This window comes from Larimichthys crocea, chromosome X (genome assembly GCF_000972845.2).
Source record: "Larimichthys crocea isolate SSNF chromosome X, L_crocea_2.0, whole genome shotgun sequence".
Lineage (NCBI taxonomy): Eukaryota > Metazoa > Chordata > Actinopteri > Sciaenidae > Larimichthys > Larimichthys crocea.
In genome coordinates, this window is record NC_040020.1 from 21628577 (window position 1) to 21643711 (window position 15135).

The following is a 15135-nucleotide window of genomic DNA, read 5'->3' on the forward strand; positions in this document are numbered from 1 at the left end:
TATGATTATTATCATCATTAATATTATTACTGGGTCCACTCTGAACAAAACGGGACACACTAACGTAATGTAACACACTGATACTTGACACAACGCAATCTATCCTTCTTCCATCCTAACCTATTGCTGGGATTAGTCTTCTAGTGGTAAAGCTTAGAGATAAAGTCTGGAGACAGAAAACCCTCTCACATAAACATGTGTTTGGGTTAGGACATAAATGTATGCATCCACATGTTTTGGCATTTCCAAATTTAAAAACAAGCTTTGATGTTTGACTGATGTTTTGTCTTGCCCTTGATTTCTCACTGATATTAAGAACCTCTTCCTTTCTTGAGATTAGGGTCTATAACATATCCGACAGAACAGATTAGACATTTTCTGTGATTAACAGGTCTTTGCTGTCTTTAGTCTCCTGAACAGTCACATCATGCAACAAAGGTCAAACGTTTAATCCTGTGTGGTATTTACTGTCTATCTGTAAGTGCCATGTGCCTTTATAGTATGAAGACAAACTATGCAAAACATTGATATTTCCAGACTCTTTGTACTTAGCATCACACCGATGCAAGATGTGTTCACAGCAACTTCAAAATAATGATGGTACTGAGGGTAACTTGATCATATAAAATAAGAAAAAATAATGAATTGTAAATGTAAGCATGGATTTTGTGACTATACGCTGCAGCAAAAACGCAGGTTTTTCCAACTCATTTGAGTGAGCATAGTGCGTTTTGGCTGTGGCAGAAAAAAAATGTGACAACCTGCTGCGGAGAAAGTTGAGCCAGATTAATTTTTCCCGAAATGCAATCCAATAATCAGACCGGTCAAACCCACCACTGTCAGCCTGAAGATGAGCACTGTCCAGGTGGAATTAATGGGCTAAACTATGATACTAGACCTGTTGTGTTCTGACTTTATTTCTGTCTGATGGCTCAAAAGAGTGGGAGAAAGCAAACATCGCTTGAGCAACATAGACATAGTGAGACATAAAATGATAAGAAGATATAGTTCACATAGTGAACGAGAGCAAGGGAGTGCTGGTATCAAGAAAGTCGGTCAATCAGCAAAATAAACGTATTTATTTACAATAATGATATACACATTGAAGACCTAGTGACATAGCAGTGACATAGCAGGTAAAAATTAAACCGCATATGGAAAGTACCATATCTTAAAGCCATGTGGCTGGGACAAGTTCCAAGTTTGACACCTAGACCATCACACTGTTAAGGAACAGGTCAGTTGCACAGATATAAATTTAAAACAGTTGTCTAGCCTTTCGACTTGGTTGGCACGATTCTAAGCCGCTGCCCCTAGAGGCTAAATCGTCATCAGACAACAACAGATTTGCACAAACCTAACAGGATTACTAAATCCTAATCAGGATTGAGTTGTATCGACAGATGTAAGTGTTCATTAAGTGGAGAGGCCCCTTCAGTCCCAATGTTCCTGAATGTGAGGTATTAGAGAAAGTCTGTCAGGGCATTACCTGCCCTGTGATTTATCATACACAGGAAATCATCTTTCAAGATTTCTAAAAAAGTAAAAGGTAGATTAGATAGATTACCTTACTGATCTCCAGAAGGGGAAAAGAGGACACATACCTGGCAGTGCAGAAAAAAGGTTGACAGATGGCAAAATTGTTCTCCCCTACAGGAGTGAGGCACTGCTTCTACTCTGGTCATCTATACCCTTTGCAACACAAAATGAGCTGCTGGCCTCTTATCCAATCCTGAAATCCAACCATGAAAAAGAGCTAGACGAGGAGGGGTAAGTTTAGGCTGACAAGAAAATATTTTAGTCCTCCACTTCTCTTCATTATCCTGTCAAAAGTAAAGAAGACATACTACACGCTAAAACATGATGGAAAGGGGTGCCTACATAAAAGAACTGGCTCGATGAGTAAGTCAGGCTTTACAACTTTACTATCTTCAGGGCTGACAGAATGAGGCCAAGGGGTAAAATCCAGAGTCAGATCTACACTCTCAAGTTAAAGATGCTGACATTCTCCACCGTCATTAGATGTGTCATTTCATCAATATATAGAAATTACAACTAGGAGTGGAAGCACCATGGACATATTGCACAGTAATATTGGTGACATCCATTGTGCCAAAGTCAACAAGGTGTCATGTCTCATATGAAGTCCTTGTTGTCACTTGATAAAGAATGAGAAACAAAATCAGATCATATCTCATAGAAGATTGGACGAATTATCTAAGTAACAGCTTAATGTATTACTCTTAGATATCTTCTGCTGTCTGGTTGAATCACCTTATAAGGGATACTTCCATTTACTATAGACATGATTGTTATCAATGCTATGAGCAAAGACACTGATACAGTAAACCCATTATACACTACCATGGTCAAATGTTAAACAGAAATATAGTCAAGATGGCAAATTTTGCCAACAGACAGCCTCTATCAGCATACACTCCTCCAACAACATTCTATGGGACCATTTCTTAAAGGACCAGTGTGTTTCCATTTCTGCTATATTCTCTAAATAATCTTGCACACTGGACCTTTAACATACTTACTATAGCTGTAAGAGATTAATGGATTAATAGCCCTAAATCTTGTTTCCAGTAATGACTGACTTGGTTCAGGGAAATAGAGCATGTTGTCTATCCTTGTTTTAAAACAAAGCTGTCTAAACCTAGCATATTTTTTTCCTAAACACTACACTGTAAAAATGTATCTCTGGCCAAATGCATCCAGAGACTATTAAAATACATTCTTTAAAGTATGCCATGCTTTCCTCCAAAACACATACATTTAGCTACATTTTACAGTAGTTATTAGTCTCTATTCAAAGGCAAACCTCCTGATGTTACCTAAATCAAATTAAGCATGTATTAGAATGTATTTGCTGCAGGAAACCAAATTTTATTCAGGAAAATTTAGCTGATGGCTCATCCCAGACAGTTTACAAATAAATCAGAAAATGCACAAACATTGAGGTGACATCTCCACAGTTGTCATCCTGCAGTCGATTCCGAGACAAGACCAATTTCGAGTAACCCTTTAATGGGCAAGCATATAAAAATATTTTTGGAAAATAAATTAATTGCTTTTTTTTTTTATGTGTCTGGGCTAAAATACACTGCATTTACCAAGATGCATTGCTCATTTAGGGTAGGAATTAACATTTTTTTTAGGTCATGTGCCAACTTTTAACATAAAATTAAACAATTATTTACTACTGTCTTTCATGTTTTGCATACAAAGTTTTTTTTAAACTATTGTATTTTCCGGACTATAGATGACACCTGAATATAAGCCGCACTAGGGATGTAAATAGTAAATCGATTAATCGGTTAATCGTCAAAAAGAATTTAATCGATTAAATTAATTTAATCGAGTTAACTGAATCTAGGGCCATTTTCCACAGAAGTTTTTTCAGTGAGATTTCATGGTGTCGCCAGTTGCGGGCGCCATTGCTTAATCTAGGCCACAGCGAACGCCTGAACGTAACGCGGCGACAGACCCGGAGTGGAGTATGGAGCATTTCAAACTAAGTAATGATGACAAAGACGCTCAGTTAAACTCTGCGGTGCTCACTTTAAGTTCAGCAGCTCTACGAGTTCACTAAGATACCACCTTCAAAACCTGCAGGCGTGCTGACGTGCTAGCAATTAGCATTAGCCACTAAGAATTAAATACATGCTAATGCTAACATGCTAATTGCTAGCGCGTCATCGCTATCTGCTCCTGTGTGTAAATAAACATGCTCAGCTCACTCGTCACTCTCAACATTTCTGCGGGAAATTGTTTAATAGAGGCCCTCTAATTTTACTGTCACCTTCCTCAGGGATGATTGAAGCTGTGTTCAGTACTACATGTTACTGTAAGTTTCCAGGGCTAGTAATCTTACTGTGACCTTCTCAGAACAAGGGAGATTATAAGTGGTGCTGCTATGTTTCAAGTTTTTCATCTAAGTACTTTACCAGATAATGATATGTAGGCTTAATATTGTGTAGGCTAAGCCCATATTGTATAGCTTTAAAAAATATTTTATGTTGCTTAATGTTTCACATGCAACAGGTGAGCCAGTGCACAATTATTTTTTTAATGTATTTCAATTTTCTGTGCAGAATTTACACTGGTACAATAAAACATTAGTTGAGGAATATAACATGCATTTTTTATTCAGTATATAAGCAATATTTAGCTTTCTGTTAAAGACACCGTGAGAAATGTATGTTCTCAGGAAAAAAAGCTGCTTATCAGTTAATCATTAATTGATCGATAAGGTCAATCAACTAACGATTAATGAATTAATCGATAATTTGCATCCCTAAGCCGCACCCACTAAGTTTAAAAAAAAAAAAAAAAAAAAAAAAAAAAAAAAAAAACCCCCCCCTATAAGCCTCCGATAACCAGGTTGAGAAATTAGATATTTACCGGATACACAGAAAGATTTTGTACCGTAAATGTTTGTTTATATACCGGAACTGATTGTTTTCAAACAGTGCCTGTAACATGGCAGTAAAAATGAAAGCCTTTGTCGTCTTTTGGCATTGAATGAGTTCTTCCTGCTGCCGTCTCCAATGTCTCACCATGGATTCATTAATGCCAAGCTTACATGCAGCAGCTGTATTTCCTCCCTGGATAGCCAAATCGATGGCCTTAAACTTAAAAGCTGCATCATACGAACTTCTTCGTGTGCTTTCCATGATGAGGGGGTGAAAATATTTTGCTGTAAATAATTTGTTGGGCGTGTTATGTTGCATGTGCTAAATAAAAACTAGCGTGTTCTTCTTTGCACTGACTTCCCCTGTCTGTCTCGTTTTTGCACTTCCTGTTAGAGCTCCCCCTGGTGGGTGAAGAAAAATCAATAGAAAAGCCGCATCTTTGTATAAGCCGCATGGTTCAAAGTGTGGGAAAAAAGTAGCGGCTTATAAGTCCAGAAAATATGGTACTTTATAAAACTATATATTCACATTTAAACACTGTAAACAAATCTAACACTTTTGGAAGTTTGTGGAAGGCTGGAGCTGATCCCAAGGAAGATGATAGAATCTTGCCCAATGGCAGTACATTGTTTTTATCTGACCATCTTCCATATGGTGCTCCTACACTACACTAGACAGAAACATGTACAGCAAAACCATTAGATCTTCATAACAATTTGCAGTATTCAGTTAGAATCATTTTGATTTGCTTCCTCCTCTCTAGTGGTGAATCTAAATCATTACTGCAGCTGTTGCCATCCTTATTCTGTCCCTCTATACAGCTGGTCTTCTTCACTCGTTCCCTCCTCTGAATCTGATGAAACATTGAAACTAGACTTTACCTATCTCTTTCTTGAACTGTAGAAACTGCTGACAGAAATTCCTTGAAATTATGTGTGTGCTGGTGAATCAATCAACAATACACATCCATCCATTTTCCATAACTGCTGATCCTTATCAGAAAGGGCCCATCCCAGCTGACAATGGGTAAGAGGCGGGGTAGACCAGACAGGTCAACAATTGATGACAGGGCTGACACATGGTACAGTTCTGACCACTGCACCAACATGCAGCCCCAGTACACATTTAAGAGAAAATCAAATCAAATCATGTGCCTGACTAGGCATAACCCTGAAAAAGACACAGAGAGACAGAGAGAGAGGGAGAAGGGGAGGGGGGGTCTAGTCTTGGTTCCTGTCAGAACACGTGCAGCAGCATTCTGAATTAGCTGCAAAGTCCTAAGAGACTTATTAGAGCAGCCTGATAACAAAGAGTTACAATGGTCCAGCCTTGAAGTAACAAATGCGTGGACTAGTTTTTCTGCATCTGCTTGAGATACAATGCGTCTGATTTTGGCGATGTTACGTAAGTTGATGAATGCAGTCCTCAAAATTTGTTTTATGTAGACATTAAAGGACAGATCCTGATCAAAAACAACTCCAAGATTCTTTACAGTGGAGCTGGAGGTCTCTAAAGTAACTAAGTCTCTAGAAAGAGAGTTTCTGAGGTGTTTGGGTCCAATTACAAGAACTTCAGTTTTGTCTGAATTTAACACCAGAAAACTGTCATCCAACTTTTTATATCCTTAAGGCATCCTTGGAGTTTAGTTAACTGATTGGTTTCATCAGGCTTGATCAATAAATATAATTGTGTGTCGTGATAAAAATGAAAATTAATGGAGTGATTCCTAATAATGTTCCCTAGAGATGAAAATTAATGGAGTGATTCCTAATAATGTTCCCTAGAGGAAGCATCAAGCATCAACTGAATAGATGTGGGACTTGTATGCATGGAGGATTCATCATTGACGTGAACAAACTGAGCTCGATCTATAAAAGATGATTTAAACCAGCTTAGGGCGGTTCCTTTGATGCCAATTTGATTTTCCATTCTCTGTAAAATAATTTGATGGTCAATGGTGTCAAATGCGGCACTAAGATCTAACAGGACAAGTACAGAGATGAGTCCTTTGTCTGATGCCATTAGGAGGTCATTTGTCACTTTGACTAGTGCGGTCTCTGTGCTATGATGTACTCTAGATCTGAACTGAAAATCCTCAAATAAACAGTTCTTATGGAGAAAATCACAAGACTGATTGGCTATAGCTTTCTCAAGTATCTTAGACAGAAAAGGAAGGTTTGATATCGGTCTGTAATTGGCTAAGGCCTCTGGATCTAGAGTGGGCTTTTTAAGAAGAGGTTTAATTCCAGCTACTCAAACGACTGTGGTACATATCCCGATATTAAAGGCAGATTAATCATATCCAATAAAGAAGGGCTAACTAGAGGTAAAACATCCTTGAGCAGCCTGGTTGGGAGACAGGTTGATGGCTTAGATGAAGAAATTATTTAAGTTATTTGATGAGGGTCGATGGGAGAAAAACAGTTTAAATATTTATCTGTCACAGTTCAGAGGGGAACCCAGAAGCAGACCGGAACAAGTGGGTAGAATGTAATGGTTTATTGAATCAGAGAGTGAATGCGTGGAATGAAAAGGGAGCAGGTAGGCGAGTGTGGGAGTCCAGAGGTGGGGGCAATCAGAGAGGGGTCGGCTGGCAGGCTTGAAGGGTGGAGATCCACACGGCGGCTACACGAGACATAGGCTAATCCCTGAGGCAGAGAGACGTGGTTAGTGGCGGGCAAAAATAGACGGCAGGAAGTTGGCAAAAACAGGCAGTTACTAATACAAAGTAGGATTCCGGGCTAGAAGGCTGTAGCATACATAATACTTGGCAACGATCCAGCGGAGACTGGCTGTGTGGATGCTCCTTGAATACTGCCAGCAGTTGAAGAGGAGCAGGTGAGGTGATGAGGTAATGATGTGATGATGTCAGCCAGGTGAGAGTATTCAGTTGCAGGCACGCCCCCTCAAGCACTGCCAGGAGAAGACAGACAACAAACAACCACACTTTGACAGTACCCCCCCCCTCCGACTTTCCCGGGTGCAGTCGGTGGAAGTCCCTCACCAGAGCACTGTCCAAAATCTGGCACCACGGAATCCACCACCTCTCCTTAGGTCCATACCCCTCCTAATCGACCAGATACTGGCAGCCACGCCCCCGGTGGCGAGAATCCAAAATCCGACACACGGTGTAGGCAGGTTCGATGATCCGAGTAGGAGGAGGGGGAGGAGGGGGTGGGAGCAGAGGACTGATGAGGACAGGCTTAATGCGGGAGACATGGAACGTGGGATGGACCCGGAGAGTGGGGGGCAGTTTGAGGCAGACAGCAATGGGGTTTATCACTTGTTCAATGACAAAAGGGCCGACAAACTGAGGGGACAGTTTCTTAGAGTCAGCCTTCAGTGGCAGATCTTTGGAGGAGAACCATACGCGGGGACGCGTCTGCGGTTGGAGTGGAGCTGGTACCACTCTGAGGCTTTAAGCAGGGAAGTGCGGGCTCAGTGCCAAGTGCGGTGACACCGCCTGATGTAGGTCTGGAATGAAGGCACCGCGACGTCTCTCTCCTGTGAGGGAAATAGGGGAAGAATAACCGTAGAGGCATTGAAATGGGGACAAATCTGTGGCAGAGGTAGACAGGGTATTGTGGGCGTATTCGACCCAAGGGAGTTGAGCAGCCCAGGTAGTGAGGTCAAATGAGACCAGACAGCGGAGGGAGCTCTCCATCTTTTGATTGGCACGCTCTGCCTGGCCATTGGACTGGGGATGAAATTAACATTGATTAAATTGACAGAGGCTCAGATAACGAGGCAGAATGCTTTCTATACTGAGGACACAAACTGGGAACCCCTGTCTGACATCAAGTCACTGGGCAGTCCGTGGACACAAAATATCTCCCTGATGAGAATATCTGCTGTCTCCTTGGCAGAAGGAAGTTTGGGCAGGGGTAGGAACCTAGCAAACTTAGTGAAACGGTCGACAACTGTGAGAATAACAGTCTTACCCTCAGACTGTGGCAGGCCGGTTACAAAATCTAAGGCAATATGTGAAGTCCACAAAGAGCAGGCGAACATAAGAGTCCTTTTAGGTAGGTGAGGGCTGTGTGGACCACAGAAGAAATGGCATCCTCTGTGGATTGATTCTTTCTGTATGCATACTGGTGTGATGTCGATGCAGTCTTTGATGTGGGCCATCACCAGTCTCTCGAAGCACTTCATGACTATTGGGGTGAGGGCAACCGGCCGATAGTCATTCAGGCCTGTCACTGTGGAGGTTTTGGGGATGGGGATGATTGTGGCAGTCTTCAGGCAGGTAGGGACCGCTGCCTGTTGGAGGGAGGTGTTCAAGATGTCTGTCAAGACATCTGTCAGCTGGTGTGCGCAGCTCCTCAGCAGCCGCCCGGAGATGTTATCGGGACCTGTAGTTTTGCATGGATTAATCCTCTGGAGGGTTCTCCTCACCTCTGCTGGGGTCATGCTGAGGGGCTCTTCTCCTGATGGTGGAGTGAGTCTGGTGCTGGGGGAGGGGTTCGGGTCGTCAAAGCGGGCGTAGAAAGTGTTGAGAGCGTCGGGCAGAGAGGGGTCCCTGGGGCACTGTGCATCTCTGGTGTTGTAGTCTGTGATGCACTTTATGCCCCTCCACATACTCCATGGATCATTAGATGTAAAATGTCCCTCGATCCTCCGGGCATATGTGGCCTTGGCCCTCTTTACTCCTGCTATCAGCCAGTCTGTCGCCTGACCTGAACGCAGTATCCCTGGCTTTCAGCAGAGACCTGACCTCCACATTCAGCCAGGGTTTCTGGTTCGGGTAGACTGTTATTGTCCTGGTGGTGGTGACATCCTCTGCAAACTTGTTGATGTAGCCGAGGACAGCCGACGTATATTCCTCTAGGTCCACCTGTCCCTCAAGGGCAGCTGCCTCCCTGAAGATTTGCCAGTCCGTACGCTGGAAACAGTCCTGCAGTGTTAGGGCCGCATCACTGGGCCACACGGTGATAGTCCTCTTGGTTGGCGTCTGGCGTCTGAGCAGAGGACGGTAGGCGGGGACCAGCATGATGGAGATGTGGTCGGAGAGGCCCAGGTGGGGGTGGGGGACGGCTCTGTATGCGTCTTTTTTGTTGGTGTACACACGGTCCAACGTGTTATCTCCCCGTGTCGGTATGGTGACATGCTGGTAGAACTTAAGCAGAGTGTCTGTCAGGTTTACGTGGTTAAAATCCTCCGCAAACACGTAAAATGCCTCCGGGTGCTATATGCGGACTATGTTTAGGCACAAAGGATAACAGGCACAAAAGGTGAGCCTAACACAAAAAAGGCTAATCTCCTCTAAATGATTACCAGAGCACTGGAGGTGGACTGGGCCGGTCTTGGTAGTCACCCTGGCTAGGAGTCTGCCGTTCAGGGCTTTAGCCTCCAGGGGGTCCTTCAGGGGCACCGTGGTTAGGCCCAACGGTTTAACAACAAGTGAATCCAGAAAACTTTCGTCTGCCCCTGAATCAATCAAAGCCTGCAGAGTTATGGACTGACCTTTATGGGAGAGGGTCACATGAAACGGGGCTCGCTGACGGGAAGCTTGGGACACAATGGTGTGGCTCGCTAGGACGCTTCCTTCTACTAGCGAGCCTGCCTGTTTGACTGCCGCTTGGAGCAGGTGGCGACGAAGTGACCAGGATGGCCGCAGTAGAGACAGCTGTTAGTTCTCCTGCGTCTCTGACGGCCCAGCTGCATGGGTTCGGGACTCGAGGAGCTCTCCCTCCTGGAGTCGTCCTGAGGAACAGGAGCTGGGTTAGAGGGTGCGGAGCTTACCGAACAAACGGAGCGGGGTGCCCGGGGGCGTTCGTATCCTCCAGCCTGGCGTCTCTCCCTCCGGCGCTCCCGACAGCAGTTGTCAATGTGGATAGCGAGGGAGATTAATTCGTCCAAACTGGAACTCTCTGAGTAGGAGATAAGCTCATCCTTCAACAAGTCATTCAAACCATTAGTCAACTCAATGGCGTACTCGGCCACGCTGCGACCCCCCTGTCGTAATGAAAACAACCTCTTGGACACGTCTCTACCTCTTATAGGGTGGTCAAACTGTTTCCTCATCTCCTCAGTGAAAGCAGTGTACGAGGTAGTGACCAGCGACTGCTTCTCCCACGCAGTGGACGCCTACTCTAATGCGTCACCTCGGAGGAGCCCAATAAGGTAAGCTATCCTCGACCTGTCAGTCGAATAGGTTCAGGGCTGCATACAGTATCAGGTTTTACAGCTGTTTCATCTTGCTGTATCAGAATGCAAATCAGTGCCTGTTGAGGGCAAGAGGTAATGGATTGTGTCTCTAATAGTTATAATTTTATCATTAAAGAAGCTCATGAACTCATTACTAGTTAGACCTAAAGGAATAGATGGCTCAGTAGAGCTGTGTCTCTCTGTTTACCTGGCTACAGTGCTGAAGAGAAACCTGGAGTTGTTCTTATTTTCCTCTATTAATGAAGAGTAATAAGCTGTTCTGGCATTATGGAGAGCCTTCCTGAATGTTTTAATATCATCTTGCCAGACTAAACGAGAGTCTTCCAGTTTAGTGGCACACCATTTGCGTTCAGATTCACGTGCCTCTTGCTTTAAGTAACGAGTCTGCTGGCTATACCATGGTGCTAGCCTTCTTTGTTTAATTCTTCTTTTTCAGAGGTGCACTTGAGTCGAGAGTTGTTCGTGATGAGCCTGTAGTACTATCATCAAGATGATCTATTTGTGAGGAGCCAAAGGAAGTCCTCTGCTACATTGAGACATAGCATTGAATTCAATACTGAAAAAAATCACTTCCTTAAATTTGGCTACAAGATCAAGGGTGTGGTTCAGACAATTAGTCGGTTTATTTACACTCTGACAGAAGCCAATTTAATCTAATAAAGAGATAAACACAGTACTAAGGCTATCATTGTGGTTGTTCACATGAATGTTAAAATCACCTACAATAATTACTGTTTTAAGGATCAAGACTGATGCAAATTCTGCAAATTCAGATAAATATTCAGAATAAGGACCTGGAGCTTGATATACTGTAACAAATAGAGTTGGCTGTAATGTTTTTAGGTTGGGTGAGTGAGGCTAAGAACAAGACTTTCAAGTGAATTATAATTTAGTTCAGGTTTAGGATTTATTAATAGACTTGAGTTAAATATGGCTCCAACTCCACCACCTTGATGGTACTTCAAGAAGTATTACAATGACTGGGAGGAGTGGATTCATTTAAGCTAACATATTCATCCTCTGGCAGCCAGGTTTCAGTGAGACAAAATAAATCAATAGCATAATCAGATATTAATTCATTGACTAAAACAGCTTTAGAGGACAAGGACCTGATAGTCCACATTTAATTCTCTTATTTTGGACTGTTGGAGATGTTGATTTTAGTTTTATAAGTTTTTATGATGAACTCCTCTTCTGTTTGTTTTATCTTTAAATAATGTAGGTGGACGGGGGACAGACTCAGGCCCTGCTTACATGTACACGGGTATTTTTAAAAATGGAGACATTTCCCTTTGTTTGTACCTATCTTTTACATGCAAACGGTGAATTCGCCTCTGAAAACGAATCTTTCTAAAAACTCCAGCTAGAGTGGAGATTCTGGAAAACTCCGGTTTTGCGTTTGCGTGTAAATTGAGATAAACTGAGTTTTAGGCAGCTGATATGCTAAAAGTGTGACCAATGTTTACTTGTTGCTATGACGATGATCATGGAAGTGTTCAGAGTAGCAGTCGCATTTCTTCTGGTGCAAACACTTTTCATGTGTTTGCATTTGCATACACACCTGATGCATCATGTCGATGACCAGAGACGAATGAGGGCTCGGAGGTCAGCAATTTTGCCACTTCTCCCACCTATTCAAAGACCCAGTCGCCGCCACCGCCAACGTCGCCGGTTTTGGGTCTGACCCGGGCGGACTGCTGTCTGGTGGGATAATTCTGAAAATGAAGTGGTTGTCCCGGAGGAGTGGGGTGAAAATTTTAGGATGTTGCGGTCATCACTGTTGGTACTCTCCGACTTTACTTTACTTTACTCTCCAACGCTTGATGGCGTATTTATGCGGGTTGATGTAAACGAAAACTTTTTTGAAAACGATGCTATGTGCACGATGTTATTTTGGAAAACGGAGGGAGGGAAATATTCGTTTCTCAACATACCTGGCTATGTGTAAACGTAGCCACAGTCTCTATACTAAAGGACTGGGTGGGCAACTGCTCTAATGGAGGCTCAGAGAAGCGTGTAAGACTGCAGCTCTGCTTCCTGGTCTCAACTCTGGGTTGTCGACATGGTTTTGGTCAACTAATAAACTTGGCCATATTTCTAGATATGAGAGCTGCTCCATCCAAAGTGGGATGGATGCCATCTCTCCTAATCAGACCAGGTTTTCCCCAGAAAGGTGTCCAATTATCTATGAAGACCACATCATTTGCTGGACACCACCTCGACAGCCAGCGGTGAAATGACGACATGCGGCTAAACATGTCATCACTGGTCACATTAGGTAGGGGTCCAGAGAAGACTATGGAGTCCGACGTCGTTTTGGCACACAGCGACTTTAGTGACCTCCGATTGGAGTAACCCGGTGTCATTAGCGCTGACGTGAAGAACAATCTTACTGTATTCACCTTCATCTTTAGCCAGCAGTTTTAAATTAGACTCAATGTCGTCTGCTCTGGCCCCCAGTGTCGCTAACTTCACGTTTCGTAAAATGGAGCTATTAATGACCAGAGTTGGCCTCTCAGCTGGTGTGTTGCTGAGTGGGAATATTTGTTAGAAATGTGGAGCGGTTGGTGGTGTACCATGGGCTTCAGTTTGGGGCTATGCCTCTTTTGGGCAGTTACCCAGCGTCCCGGCTGCTCGGGGATGACTAGCTGAAGCTACCTTCGGTGGCACCGCTCCGGCTACAGGGGACTTGCTAACTATAGCAGCTATTGACTGTTTGGTGGTGTGGTACCGTGCCTCTAAATCGATGAGCCTCCATCCAAAGCAACAAATAAACTACATTTATTACAAGTACCTAAAGAAGGACGAGGAGTATGTAAACATGTGGCACGCCGGGCAGGAGAGGAGAGAGGAGAAGAGAGAGAAGCCATTGCTATAGCTAGGCTAGTTAGTGTGACTAACAGAGACTGGTAAAACTATTGGATTGTGGTTACTAAAGTTAAGAGACCTGTTTGTGCTCAAACAGAACAAGGCTGAGGATACGAAAATCTGTTTGGGTGAGCAGAGCAGAGAGCACTGTGGCAGTAACAGTAACCGTAAGTGACAGAATACGCTTACTGTAAAGTGAGCCCTTGAGAAAAATAAAGAGCTGCATGATGCATGAAGCAAACTTGTTCTTTCACCTTCCTGTCACAGGTAATTTGTTGCATTACGTGATGCCATGTCAAAGATGGTGAAGTTATGGTCTCCTGATAGAAGGCGGAGGCTTGGTGCTATATTCACAGGGCATGAACTCCTGTGGATTCATGCGTGCCACCAAGGTCTTCTCACTAGGGCTCTTCAAAGTTCATCCCGGGTCTTTTTTAATGCCGTGGGATGAGCACTGTATTAAAAAAGACCCTGGATGAACTTTGAAGAGCCCTAGTGAGCCTCAATGTTACTAGCCTTGAATGCACAGTAGGTGGTCTTTCTTTGGTTGTGAAAGAGATAGAAAGTTCTTGAAAATATTAAAGAAAACTTACATGGAGTCTGGATGCCATGTTCTGCACAAGTGTTACAAGTGACACCATGTGAAGGTGACTGATGCACTTGAACATAGGCTCCAGGTACATCTTTGAAGACCTACAGTAGTGTGATGGAATGTTTAGAAGATCCAGAAGGAAGGTCTTAAAGGAGAACACTTATACCCCTTTTCCACCACTTCACACAGGTCCCAGGCACCTTAATGACATGTCTGTGAAATATTTTGGTCAAAATTCCTCACGGATTCCTGCCTGAGTTTACCTCGGAGAGACGTGGCTGCTGGAGAAAACGTCACATTGCAAAAGGATATATTTGAACTAGAGTCAGACTCTGAGCATGAAGAAGCAACAGAACAAGTCCAAAAAGCGAGGAGAGTGGGACTGGGTGTTGGCCACTGCTGGAGAGTTCGGGAAGTGGGTCTGGATTATGTGAATGAGAAATTTTGTACGTAAAAAGGGGAGCTGAATCTGATTTGCGTGCCCAGACACAAGCTACAAGAGAGGTTGTGGCTGAAGCAGCTCACGCAAAATGGATGCGGTTGTTGTTTTTAACACTGGGGGGGTTGTATGCACTGCAAATGAAAAAATATTAGTGTAGAAGAGCTGCAAAAGTCCCCTTTAAGGAAGTTCTGATAAAAAGATATATAATAAAATAAGCTCAATGAGGTTCCCTTTAAAATAATAACTTTTGGCAATACCAAAATAACACAACACAAAACTTAAAAAAGGTTCTCCATGCATCATTCAGAAAACCCATGTTAATAATAATACAGAGAGCAAGCATCATTTTTAGCATTTATTGATAACGTTAACAGACAAACAAGCAAGCTGTTATTACAAAAATATAATAATAATATAAGCAAGGTACCCTTCTGTGCAGCTTAATGATGTCTACACACATAGGGTGTATGTCTGTATGTGTATGTGTGTGCGTTATGGTTAGATGAATATCAAATGCTTTCAAGTTTCAACCCTCTTTCAACAGTTAGGTTCTCCCATTTTTGTCTCATATTTCAGATTACCCATTACTGCACAGATTATAATTGATTAACCATACCTTTTAAAATAACGTGTTCTTTCTT